Below are 11,392 nucleotides of genomic sequence, written 5' to 3' on the forward strand. Positions count from 1 at the left end.
TACTAAGACTGATTCAGACCTGCAGCCTATGCCAGCAGTTTACAGGGGCAAACAGTGCATATGTTTCAAACAAATGGCCATGTGTGAAATTCAAAAGTAACTGGTCCTTAGTGGAGTAATGGAGAACTGCAATCAGTTAGAAGGTATGACCATGTCAGTCAAATTAACAGCAAGGGGTTGGCCTATGTCAGTCTGGAGATAATAACCCTTGCAGCCCAGTGAATGTGTCACAGACATTCTAGCCACACTGATACAGGGAAAACTGGTAGGTCAGTAAAAGTGCTGCATAGACAACAGTCATTGGGTTGAACTCTAATCAGTTGGGGCTCATCGACCAAGTCAGTCATTGGGGTTTCCTCAATAACAGTTAGAGAGGTGCTGACAGTGTTCAAGGGAAAGCCAATAATTGAAATCTGGGGATAGGCTTCACTACTCAGAGTCACTGAGGAACTGATAACAGTAACAGGCAGTAATTATAGATAGTAAAGTGGGATCTCACAGTGAATAGGAAGAAACTGGGAACTCCAGAAGGTGATTGGGAGTGAGGTTTCCTCATACAGATCACAACAGCTCAGACCACTAAATGGAGAGGATGCAGGAGCAACAAGAACATGGGAATTTCCAAAATTATGGATTCCATGGGTAAAGTAGATACAGCAACAGGGAGAGGCTATGACATAATGTTACTGTCATTGGACTAATAACTCAAAGACTCTGAAGAGGCAGGTTCAAATCCCACCATAGCAGAAGGTAGAATTGGAGTTTACATGAAAATCTGGTGTTAAAAATCTAATGATCACCATGAAAAAGGTCACAACTGAAATAAAAATCCATCTGACTGAATAATGTCCTTTAGAGAAACTGCTGTCCTTATCTAAAATGGCCTACATGTGACTCAAAACCCACAGCAATGTAGTTAACACATATCTGCCCTCTGAAATAGCAAGTCACTTAGTTAGACTCAGCACATCACAAAGCTTATGTACAGGCCCTGACAGCATTCTGACAACAGTACAGAAGACTTTATCTCCAGAATTTTCCGTACCCCTGGCTAAGCTGTTTTAGTGCAGCAGCAACAATGGCACCTACCTGACAATATGGAAAGGTCCTCCCACTTCCTTCAGACCAAAGAGGTAGCCATGGGCACCTGCATGGGCCCTATCTGTACCTGCCTCTTCAACAGGTACATGGAACAGTCCATCTTCCATAGTGACACTGGCACCATTCTCCACCTTTTCCTGCACTAAATCGACTGTATATAGCGCCATCTTGTGCTCCCATGAGGAGGGTGAACAGTTCATCAACTTCACGAACACTTTCCATCCTGACTTTAAGTTCAGGTGGACCATCTTGGATACCTCACTGCCCTTCCTGGAATTCTCCATCTCCAGCGACCAACTCAACATGGACATTTAGTTCAAACCCACCAACTACTATGGCTACCTGGACTACTCCCCCTCGCCCTAAAATGCTATCCCTTAATACCAATTCCTTCACTGCAACTGCTCCTAGGAGGACCAATTCCACTCCAGAACCTCTCACTTCTACTTCAAGGACTGCAACTTCCCCTCCCATTTGGTCAACAATGCCCTCCAGCACATCTCCACTTCCTGCACCTTCACCCTTGAACACCATCCCTACAATTGCAACAAGGACAAAACCCCACCTGGTCTTCACCTTCCACCCTATCAACCTCCAGATACAACACATCAACCAGCGCCATTTCCGCCACCTACACTCAGACCCCAACACCAGAGATATATTTCCCTCCCCACCCTTTCAGCATGCCATGACTCCCTCAATAGGTCCATGCCCTCCACCAACCACCCTTAACTCCCGGCACCTTCCCTTGCCACCGCAAAAGGTGTAAAACCTGCACCTACACCTCCCCAACGTCTCCATCCAACGCCCCAAAGGATCCTTCCACACCCCCCAGAGATTTTCCTGCTCCTCCAAACATCTCATCTACTGTGTCTGTTGCTCTCTCTCTCTGGTCTCCCATACATTGGGGAGACAGGATGCCAATTGCAGAACATTTCAGATAACATCTCTGGGACATATGCATTAATCAACCCCACTGCCGTGTGGCCAAAGACTTCAACTCCCCCTCCCACTCCACCAAGGACAGGCTGTGCTTTTCCAGCACCGCACTTTTTGACTCTGATCTCTACCATCTGCAGTCCTGACTTTCTCGTAAAATTGGAAGTTATGCAGATACGTCCTGTACACAAAAGAACCACCGCGCCATCAGTCTACTCTGAATCGTCAGTAAAGCGATCGAAGATGTCATCAACAGTACAATCAAGCAGCAATTGCATCGCAATGATGTGCTCATTGTCAATTGAGGTTGGGTTCTGTCAAGGCCACTTACCTCTTGACCTCATTACAGCCTTGGTTCAAAAATGAACAAAAGAGCTGATTCCAGAGGTGAACTGAGAGTGACTGCTCTTGACATCAAGACTGAATTTGATCAAGTGTGGCATCAAGGACCCTAAGCAAAACTAGTCAATGGCAATCTGTGGAAAACTCTCCAGTGATTTGAGTCATACCTGGTACCAAGGAAGTGGTTGCAGTTGTTTCTGGGACAAGTTTTCAGGAGTTCCTCAGACTATTATCTTAGTCCAATCATCTTCATCTACTTCAGCAATGACCGTCCCCCCATCATCTGCGGTAATGTGGTAATTTCCCCATCATGCCTGCAATCCACTTAATGAGCAGCGCACCAACAAACATTCACTCTCTCCACCACCAACACACAGCAGTAGCAGTGTGCACTGTCTACATGACACATTGCAGAAATTCACAAAAGCTTCTGTGATAGCACGTTTCAAAACCATGACCACTTTCATCAGACAGAACAAAGGGACTGATACATGGCAAACCATCACGTGCAAGTTCCTCTCAAAGCCATTCACCATCCCAACTTGGAAATATACCAATGTTCCTTTTGTATCACTTAGTCAAAATCCAAAAACTAACTTTTTTGTAGTACGTACACTTAATGGACTGCAATGGTTCAAAAGGCAGTTCAGATCACTTACTCAAGGGGAGATAGGGATGGTCAATAGATGCCTGCCTATCCAACAAAGCCCCCAACCCATGAATGAATACCACAAATTTATAAAGAATAGAAACAGGGGGTCAGATTATACAGAAGTCTTCAGGGGAACAGGACAGCAGCACAAAAGAAAACATTAAAGGGGGAACATCCTTATTGGCATCCACATCTGACGAAAGTTTATATTATCATCAATACTTACTGTTTTCTTGTCCTCTGTGAATTGGGAGGGCTGAAATAAGCATAGAGAAGATTCCATATGCCAGAAAAATGTATTGATGATCTGTGAATTAAATTTGAAAATTAATGTAGGTCAGTGGGGAGTGTAAACACAACCTGATGCCCATCTTAATCTTGGCAATTCACTTGCTATTTTAATTCGACACTGGCATAAAACAGAATTCCAGTGATTTTGACTGCTCGCTTTCTCCATCCTAGCATTATTATGTTCTGATATCAATGAAAATGAATAAAATATTTGTGCCACTCAGAACATTTACCGCCGCAGAAACAGGAATGTAAAGTTCACCAATTGTGATTCAGTAGAAGGGATGCAGATACAATAACTGGGAACATAGTGGGTGGCACGATGGCACAGTAGTTAGCACTGCTGCCTCACAGCACCAGAGACCCGAGTTCAATTCCCACCTCAGGCGACTGACTGTGTGGAGTTTGCACATTCTCCCCATGTCTGCGTGGGTTTCCTCCGGGTGCTCTGGTTTCCTCCCATAGTCCATGCTAAATTGGCCATGCTAAATTGCCCGTAGTCTTAGGTGAGGGGGTAAATGTAGGGGAATGGGTCTGGATGTGTTGCGCTTCAGCGGGTCACTGTAGAATTGTTGGGCCGAAGGGTCTGTTTCCACACTGTAAGTAATCTAATCTAATCTAATATCCCCTAAACTCTCCATTCGATCTGTCAGCATATCACCACTCATTGGGTCAGAGATACACAGAGTGAAATACATAGTTTCAATGATAATGGTTGCTACAATAGTCACCCAATGTTGAAATAATCAAACAGAGGTATGCACTGAGGCAATATGTGCAGGAATAAGCATAGCTACAGGAAGACAGTCCCATAACAGAGAGACATCCAGGAGAGGTTCTATATTTTGATAGGGCAAATTAGGGCAGGACTCATACATTTAATTGCAAGTCCTTGGGAGTGTTGCCGAACAAAGAAACTTTGGAGTGCAGGCTCACAGCTCCTTCATGGCAGATAGATAGGGTTGCAAAGAAGGTGTTTGATACATTTGTCTTTATTGGTCAGTACATTGATTATAGGAGTTGGGAGGTCATGCTGTGGCTGTACAGGACGTTGCTTCGGCCAGTTTTGAAATACCGCGTTCAATTCTGATCTCCCTGCAATAGGAAAGATGTTGTGAAACTTGAAAGGGTTCAGAAAGGGTTTAAAGGCTATTGCCAGGGTTGGAGGGTTTGAGCTATAGGAAAAGGCTGAATACGCTGAGACTATTTTCCCTGAAGCGTCAGAGGCTGAGGGGTGACCTTATAGAGGTTTTTAAAATCATGAGGGGCATAGATGGAGTGAATAGACAAGGTCTTTCTCCCAGGCTAATGGAGTCCAAAACTAGAGGGCATAAGCTTAAGGTGAGAGGGGAAGGATTTAAAAGGGATCATCAGCGCAACATTTTCATGCAGAGGGTGCTGCCTATGTAGAATAAGCCATCAGAGGAAGTGTTGGAGGCTGGGATAATTACAATTATTTAAAAGGCATCTGGATGGGTATATGAATAGTAAGGGTTTGAGAGATATGGGCCAAATGCTGGCAAATGAGATTAGATTAATTTAGGATATCTGGTCAGCATGGATGATTGGACCGAAGGGTCTGTTTCCATGCTATACAATTTTATTAACACCTTTATTCATCACTTGGAAGAGTTGGAAGGCTGAATGAAAAAGGTGGATGACTAGAGAATTAGGATTATCTACAGCAGCATTCCAAACATTTGGAGGATACTGGGTAGCCCTTTCGAGATCTCAGTTTGAATCCATTTTCTGCCTTACTTTCCCACAGTCCAGCAGCCACCCTACTTCTGTTCTGACCCTATTTTCGGTGGGGTTGTAAGAGAATCCTCCATCACTGACATGGTGCAGAATATTTTATTGCAGGGAGAGGAGTAAACAGAGAAAGAAACAGGTCTGCAATCATGGTCAATTTGTGAATCAATAACGCAAGAAGAAAGAGTGCTGAAATACTGCAGGCAGAGTTTAAAGAGCCAGGTCGGAAATCTGACTGGGAGCCTCAAATCATAACTTTTTTTTTATTATGCTCAGTGTCATGCACTAATAAGTACAGATGGTACTGAAGTTAATAGAGAGAAATAATACAGGATCTAATTCTCAGGCACGGCAGACCCATTCAAAGTAGACAGGTAGAATCTTCGCAGAACTGGCTTTAAGGTCTTTGCAGGAAAGCTAAAAACTGTCATGGAAGAATACAGTATTAAATAATCTAACAGCAAAATGGGCACCATAAAGAATCATGAGAGAGGACAAACGTGGTGCTTAGTGCATTAGGTTAAACAAACATTACTGAAGTGAAAAGCAGTTTAGAAATAGAAGAGATAGCATGAGAAGCAAATACAAGGCAATTTAAGATAGGTTTGAAATGCATATGTGGAAATGCTTGTAGTGTGTTAAGGTTGATGACTTGAAAGCATATAGGTTACTACTTGTGACTTTGATACAGTGACAACCAAATCTAGCTTACATAGATGGAATGCGAACTATATATTCATGGCTACATAGTATTAATTGAAGTTAGGGACAGAAAATAAAAGAGGGGATTGCAATATTGATCAAAACACTATTAAAACATCAGAGGAATGGCATACATGAGTAATCAAAGATATAGTCTATGTGACTAAAGTTAAAGAATAGCACTAGAACTATTACACTGCAGGTTGTACAGTATAGGTCACAAAATAGCAGAAAGAGAAGAATCATTAGTCAAATTCCAAAAAGGTAAAATCACCATAATTTTATCAGAGCAAAGGCCTGCTATCTTGTTATAGAGAGACAATTGATGGTGGTTTAACCAGAGTGTCACCATGCCTCAGAAAAGGACACAGATTGAGAAGCAGAATCCTTCATAGTAACCTCAGTTGGTGTGGAAACTGAACCTACACTGCTGATGTCACTCTGCATTACAAACTAGCTGTCCAGCATCTGCAGTCCTCATTTTTTCCTTCAAACTCGCTGTCCAGTCAACTGAGGTAAACTGAACTATTACTCCCTCCCACCCCACCCCCATAGAAAAGAACATGATCTATACATTCATAACAGGAGATCTAAATTTGCGAAATATCGATTAAAGTACAGCCACCGGATAAAAGGAAAAGAGAAGCAGGAATTTCTAAAATTTGTACAGACAATATGTTGTCAAACTGGGGAAAGAAGTAGTGATTAATTTAATTCTCAGGAAGGAATGAGCATGTTTCAGTGAGGGAGCATTTACAGGAATGTGATCGTATTATCAGAATATTTACAACAGCCATACAGAATGACAAGGTACTATCAAATCTATGAGTATTTAACTAGAGGAGGATTACCTTCAGTGAAGTGAAAAATGTTCTTGCCCAAGCGTAGTTGGCTAAAGGCTTAGCTGGTAAATCAATAACTGAACAATGATTGGGAGCTGGGGAGAACCAAAGTCCATGAATAGTGAGGGAGGCTGAAGTGCTGTGTAGAGATTAGAGTGGTGCTGGAAGGCAGCATCTGAGGAGCAGAAAATCAGTTCCTGATGAAGGGCTTTTGCCTAAACATCGATTTTCCTGCTCCTCGGATGCTGCCTGACCTGCTGTGCGCTTCTAGCACCACTCTAATCTTGACTCTGATCTCCAGCAACTGCAGTCCTCACTTTTGCCCTGAAGTACTGTGTAGCCTTTTCCTATTGATATTATGGTTGATATTATGGAAGAAAATGGAATAAGTGAAGTATGGGAGGAAATCTAAAAATTGGGAAAAGCAGCAGACTGGGTGTGCAATGACTCGCAGCAAACATCAAAGGAATGCAACAGAATTGTTCTTGATGTAGTTTGAAGCTTGGCCAGTAGGAGTATGTGTGGCTGAACATCCAGCACCTTAAGTTTAAAGAGCTGTTTGGAATTGAAGCAACATGATCTGGCCTGTACACAATACTCTTAAAGTATCTCAATGAGGCCAGGAATGACTCAGGAACTGGCTGATTAACCTGGCTGATAACAAATCTTCTCTTTTCTCTGATTTACATCAGTTAGAAAATTGAAATTAACTCAGCATTTCCTATTTCAATCTGAATTAAACAGGGACCTGGATTTTATTCCGTGTGTTGGTACACAGAATTGAGAAAAGCTGGCTCTGGAAACCCTCCTTCTAAACATGTATGCCTGACTAACAGATTTTAATTCATGGGTGGTAGGTTGTCTGGGAGTCAAAACAGTCAATCTGATACCAAGGACAGATGATGCAATGTTCAGAGGCAATATGGGCAGATTTAATATATTGAATTTTAACACATCCTTCATCTCTCACGCAACTCCCTATGCCATCTATTTCAAACATTATCTAATCATGTTCCCATCTATCCCCATAACACCTCATACCCTCCATGTCAATTCATGCCTCTGTATTCAGCTCCTATTTTCCTTTGCCAGTTTATGTCAAGTCTTGCAACCAACGCTCTTAGACATCACCCTTTTCCCTTACATCTGCCACACCAGTGTCCACCATGGGAAGATTTGAGCGTATGTAGAGATGAAATAAAGGTTGGAGTTTGTAATCAGAACTCACTATAATGAAAAACACTCATTCACAGAAATCCATATTATACATCAATATTCCTTCAGTAATATAGTACCTGATAACAGTAAACATTTCTTGCACATGCATAATCCTATATAACTGCAAGCAGTGAAATTCATAATCCTGTTTGAAGTAGTCTTTAGCCTCTGAAGTGCTCATTCAAATGGTGAAATGGCTAGTGCCCAATTGTGATAATGGATAGTTATGAAATCAGTAGCACAGAATTAATCTGGTCATAGAAGCTTTCAGGGATACATCGGTTGCACCGAACTAACCTGGTAATGGAATCTTTCAGATATATGTCCTTTTGATAGGTGTGTTAACAGTACCAAAAAAAAGGCATTTAATTCATGTGTACAATTACAGTATTTCATACCAACTTTTAATAATTCAAATGGACGAACTGAATTGGAGTCACACATCAGACGCATTAGGTAGAGGATGGCACGAAATAGATGTTAGTAAACCCATTTAGGTTTTGCAATAAAAATATTGCTTTCACTAGATTTTAATTCCAATTTTTTATTGAATTAATTTTCCACAATGTGCCTTGGTGGAATTCAACCTCAGGTCCCCAGTCACTAATTACAGTCCTTAATATTTATTTCTCATTTTGAAATTGTGTACCCTGGCCCTAGACTCCCTAACCAGGGAAAACATCTGATCTGTACCCACTCAATCCCTTCCAGTACTTCATGGGTTTCACGTGAGGTCACTTTGCATACTTCAAAACTCGAGAGATTGCAGACTCAGTTTCCCAAATCTCTTTTCATAGTTCAGTCTCATCATCCAAAAATAACTTAGATAAACCTTGATTGCACTCTCTCTATGGCAATGATATTCTTTCCATTGTACAGGAGCAAATCTAAACATACTACTCTCGGTGCAGGTATAAACAAGGTTCTATTCAGTGGATACAAGACTTCACCATCCATGTAATCAAATCTTCATGCGATAATGACAAACGTACCTTTAGCTTTCCTAATTACTTGTTGCACCTACGTGTCAGTCTTCAGTGACCTACTGACAAGGGCACTTGGGTTCCTTTGTGTATAAACACCTTCTAATTTCTTAACATTTAAAAAATATTTCACACGTCTGTTCCTCCCACTAGATGGTTAACCCCACATTTTTTGAAAGACGTATTCCATTTGTCATATTCTTACCCACTTATTAATTCCGAACAAATCTTCTTGACATTAGAGTCATAGAGATGTACAGCATGGAAACAGACCCTTCGGTCCAACCCGTCCTTGCCGACCAGATAGCCCAACCCAATCTAGTCCCACCTGCCAGCACCTGGCCCATATCCCTCCAAACCATTCCTATTCATATACCCATCCAAATGCCTCTTAAATGTTGCAATTGTACCAGCCTCCACCACTTCCTCAGGTAGCTCATTCCATACACATACCACCCTGTGTGTGACAACGTTGCCCCTTAGGTCTCTTTTATATCTTTCCCCTCTCACCCTAAACCTATGCCCTCGAGTTCTGGACTCCCTGACCCCAGGGAAAAGACTTTGTCGATTTATCCTATCCATGCCCCTCATAATTTTGTAAACCTCTATAAAGGTCACCCCTCAGCCTCCAAAGCTCCAGGGAAAACAGCCCCAGCCTGTGCAGCCTCTCCCTATAGCTCAAATCCTCCAACCCTGGCAACATCCTTGTAAATCTTTTCTGAACCCTTCAAGTGTATAAGTCCTGCTAAGATTTGCTTTCCCAAAATGCAGCACCTCTCATTTATGCAGCACCTCTCATCTGCAAACTTACTAACTGTACCTCTTACGCTCGCATCCAAATCATTTATGTAAATGACAAAAGTAGAGGACCCAGCACCGATCCTTGTGGCACTGCACTGGTCACAGGCCTCTAGTCTGAAAAACAACCCTCCACCACCACCCTCTGTCTTCTACCTTTGAGCCAGTTCTGTATCCAAATGGCTAGTTCTCCCTGTATTCCATGAGATCTAACCTTGCTAATCAGTCTCCCATGGGGAGCCTGGTCGAACACCTTACTGAAGTCCATATAGATCACATGTACTGCTCCGCCCTCATCAATCTTCTTTGTTCCTTCTTCAAAAAACTCAATCAAGTTTGTGAGACATGATTTCCCACACACAAAGCCATGTTGACTATCCCTAATCAGTCCTTGCCTTTCCAAATACATGTTCATCCTGTCCCTCAGAATTCCCTCGAACAACTTGCCCACCACTGAGGTCAGGCTCACCGGTCTACAGTTCCCTGGCTTGTCTTTACCGCCCTTCTTAAACAGTGGCACCACGTTTGCCAACCTCCAGTCTTCCGGCACCTCACCTGAGACTATCGATGATACAAATATCTCCGCAAGAGGCCCAGCAATCACTTCTCTAGCTTCCCACAGAGTTCTCGGGTACACCTGATCAGGTCCTGGGGATTTATCCACCTTTAATCGTTTCAAGACATCCAACACTTCCTCCTCTGTAATCTGGACATTTTGCAAGATGTCACCATATATTTCCCTACAGTCTATATCTTCCATATCCTTTTCCATAGTAAATACTGATGCAAAATATTCATTTAGTATCTCCCCCATTTTCTGTGGCTATCTCATGTCCCCTTTTTGCCCTCCTGATTTCCCTCTTGCGTATACTCCTACTTCCTTTATACTCTTCTAAGGATTCACTCGATGTATCCTGTCTATACCCGACATATGCTTCCTTCTTTTTCTTAACCAAACCCTCAATTTCTTTAGTCATCCAGCATTCCCTATACCCACCAGCCTTTCCTTTCACCCTGACAGGAATATACTTTCTCTAGATTCTTGTTATCTCACATGATAGCTTCCTTAAAGCACACATTCTCACCTAGCTTTGCAACATCTGTGAACTGAGAAACATTGCATCTGGTCACCGTATCCAAAAGCTTGTGATAGACTGTGAACAACTGTGGTGCAAGGACTTATTCTTGCAGTACCCAATTAGCCACAGTCTACTAATGTGAAATAACCTATTTATTTCTATTCACTGTTTCTGTCTGTAAGCCAGTCCTTCATCTGTGTCAGTATATTTAGGAATGGTCAATCCCATTTCTGATCTCACCAGAATTTCATGAACAGGATACTCAGGCCTTTCATCTCAGTTGATGAGAGAGAGAGAGAGAGTGAGAGAGAGAGAGAATATAAAGAAAAAACTAATTACAAATGAAATATTGTCATTCAAACTCACTCTTTTTTATCAAAAAGGAATATTTCAATCGGTTTTCAGGTCGTAGATACAAGTAGACAATATAAACAATTGTTACTAAGATGAGAAAAAATCCAACACCTTCGATAATTCTGTACGGTTCGGGATAAACTGGAAAAGAAAACAAGAATGCGTGAAATTACGAGTATATCAAGTAGACTTACAACTGAATATTAATTATTATTTGAGAAAATCCTATCTTCTTGATTAACTTCAAGTTTCAACTTGTTTCAGCGTCAGATACTACAAACCTGCGTATACATAAAAACGGCAAACACTGACCAAATACTTAACTACACCAGCAACTAT

The sequence above is a fragment of the Chiloscyllium plagiosum genome, chromosome 29 (assembly GCF_004010195.1).
Source record: "Chiloscyllium plagiosum isolate BGI_BamShark_2017 chromosome 29, ASM401019v2, whole genome shotgun sequence".
In the NCBI taxonomy this organism is placed as follows: Eukaryota; Metazoa; Chordata; class Chondrichthyes; order Orectolobiformes; family Hemiscylliidae; genus Chiloscyllium; species Chiloscyllium plagiosum.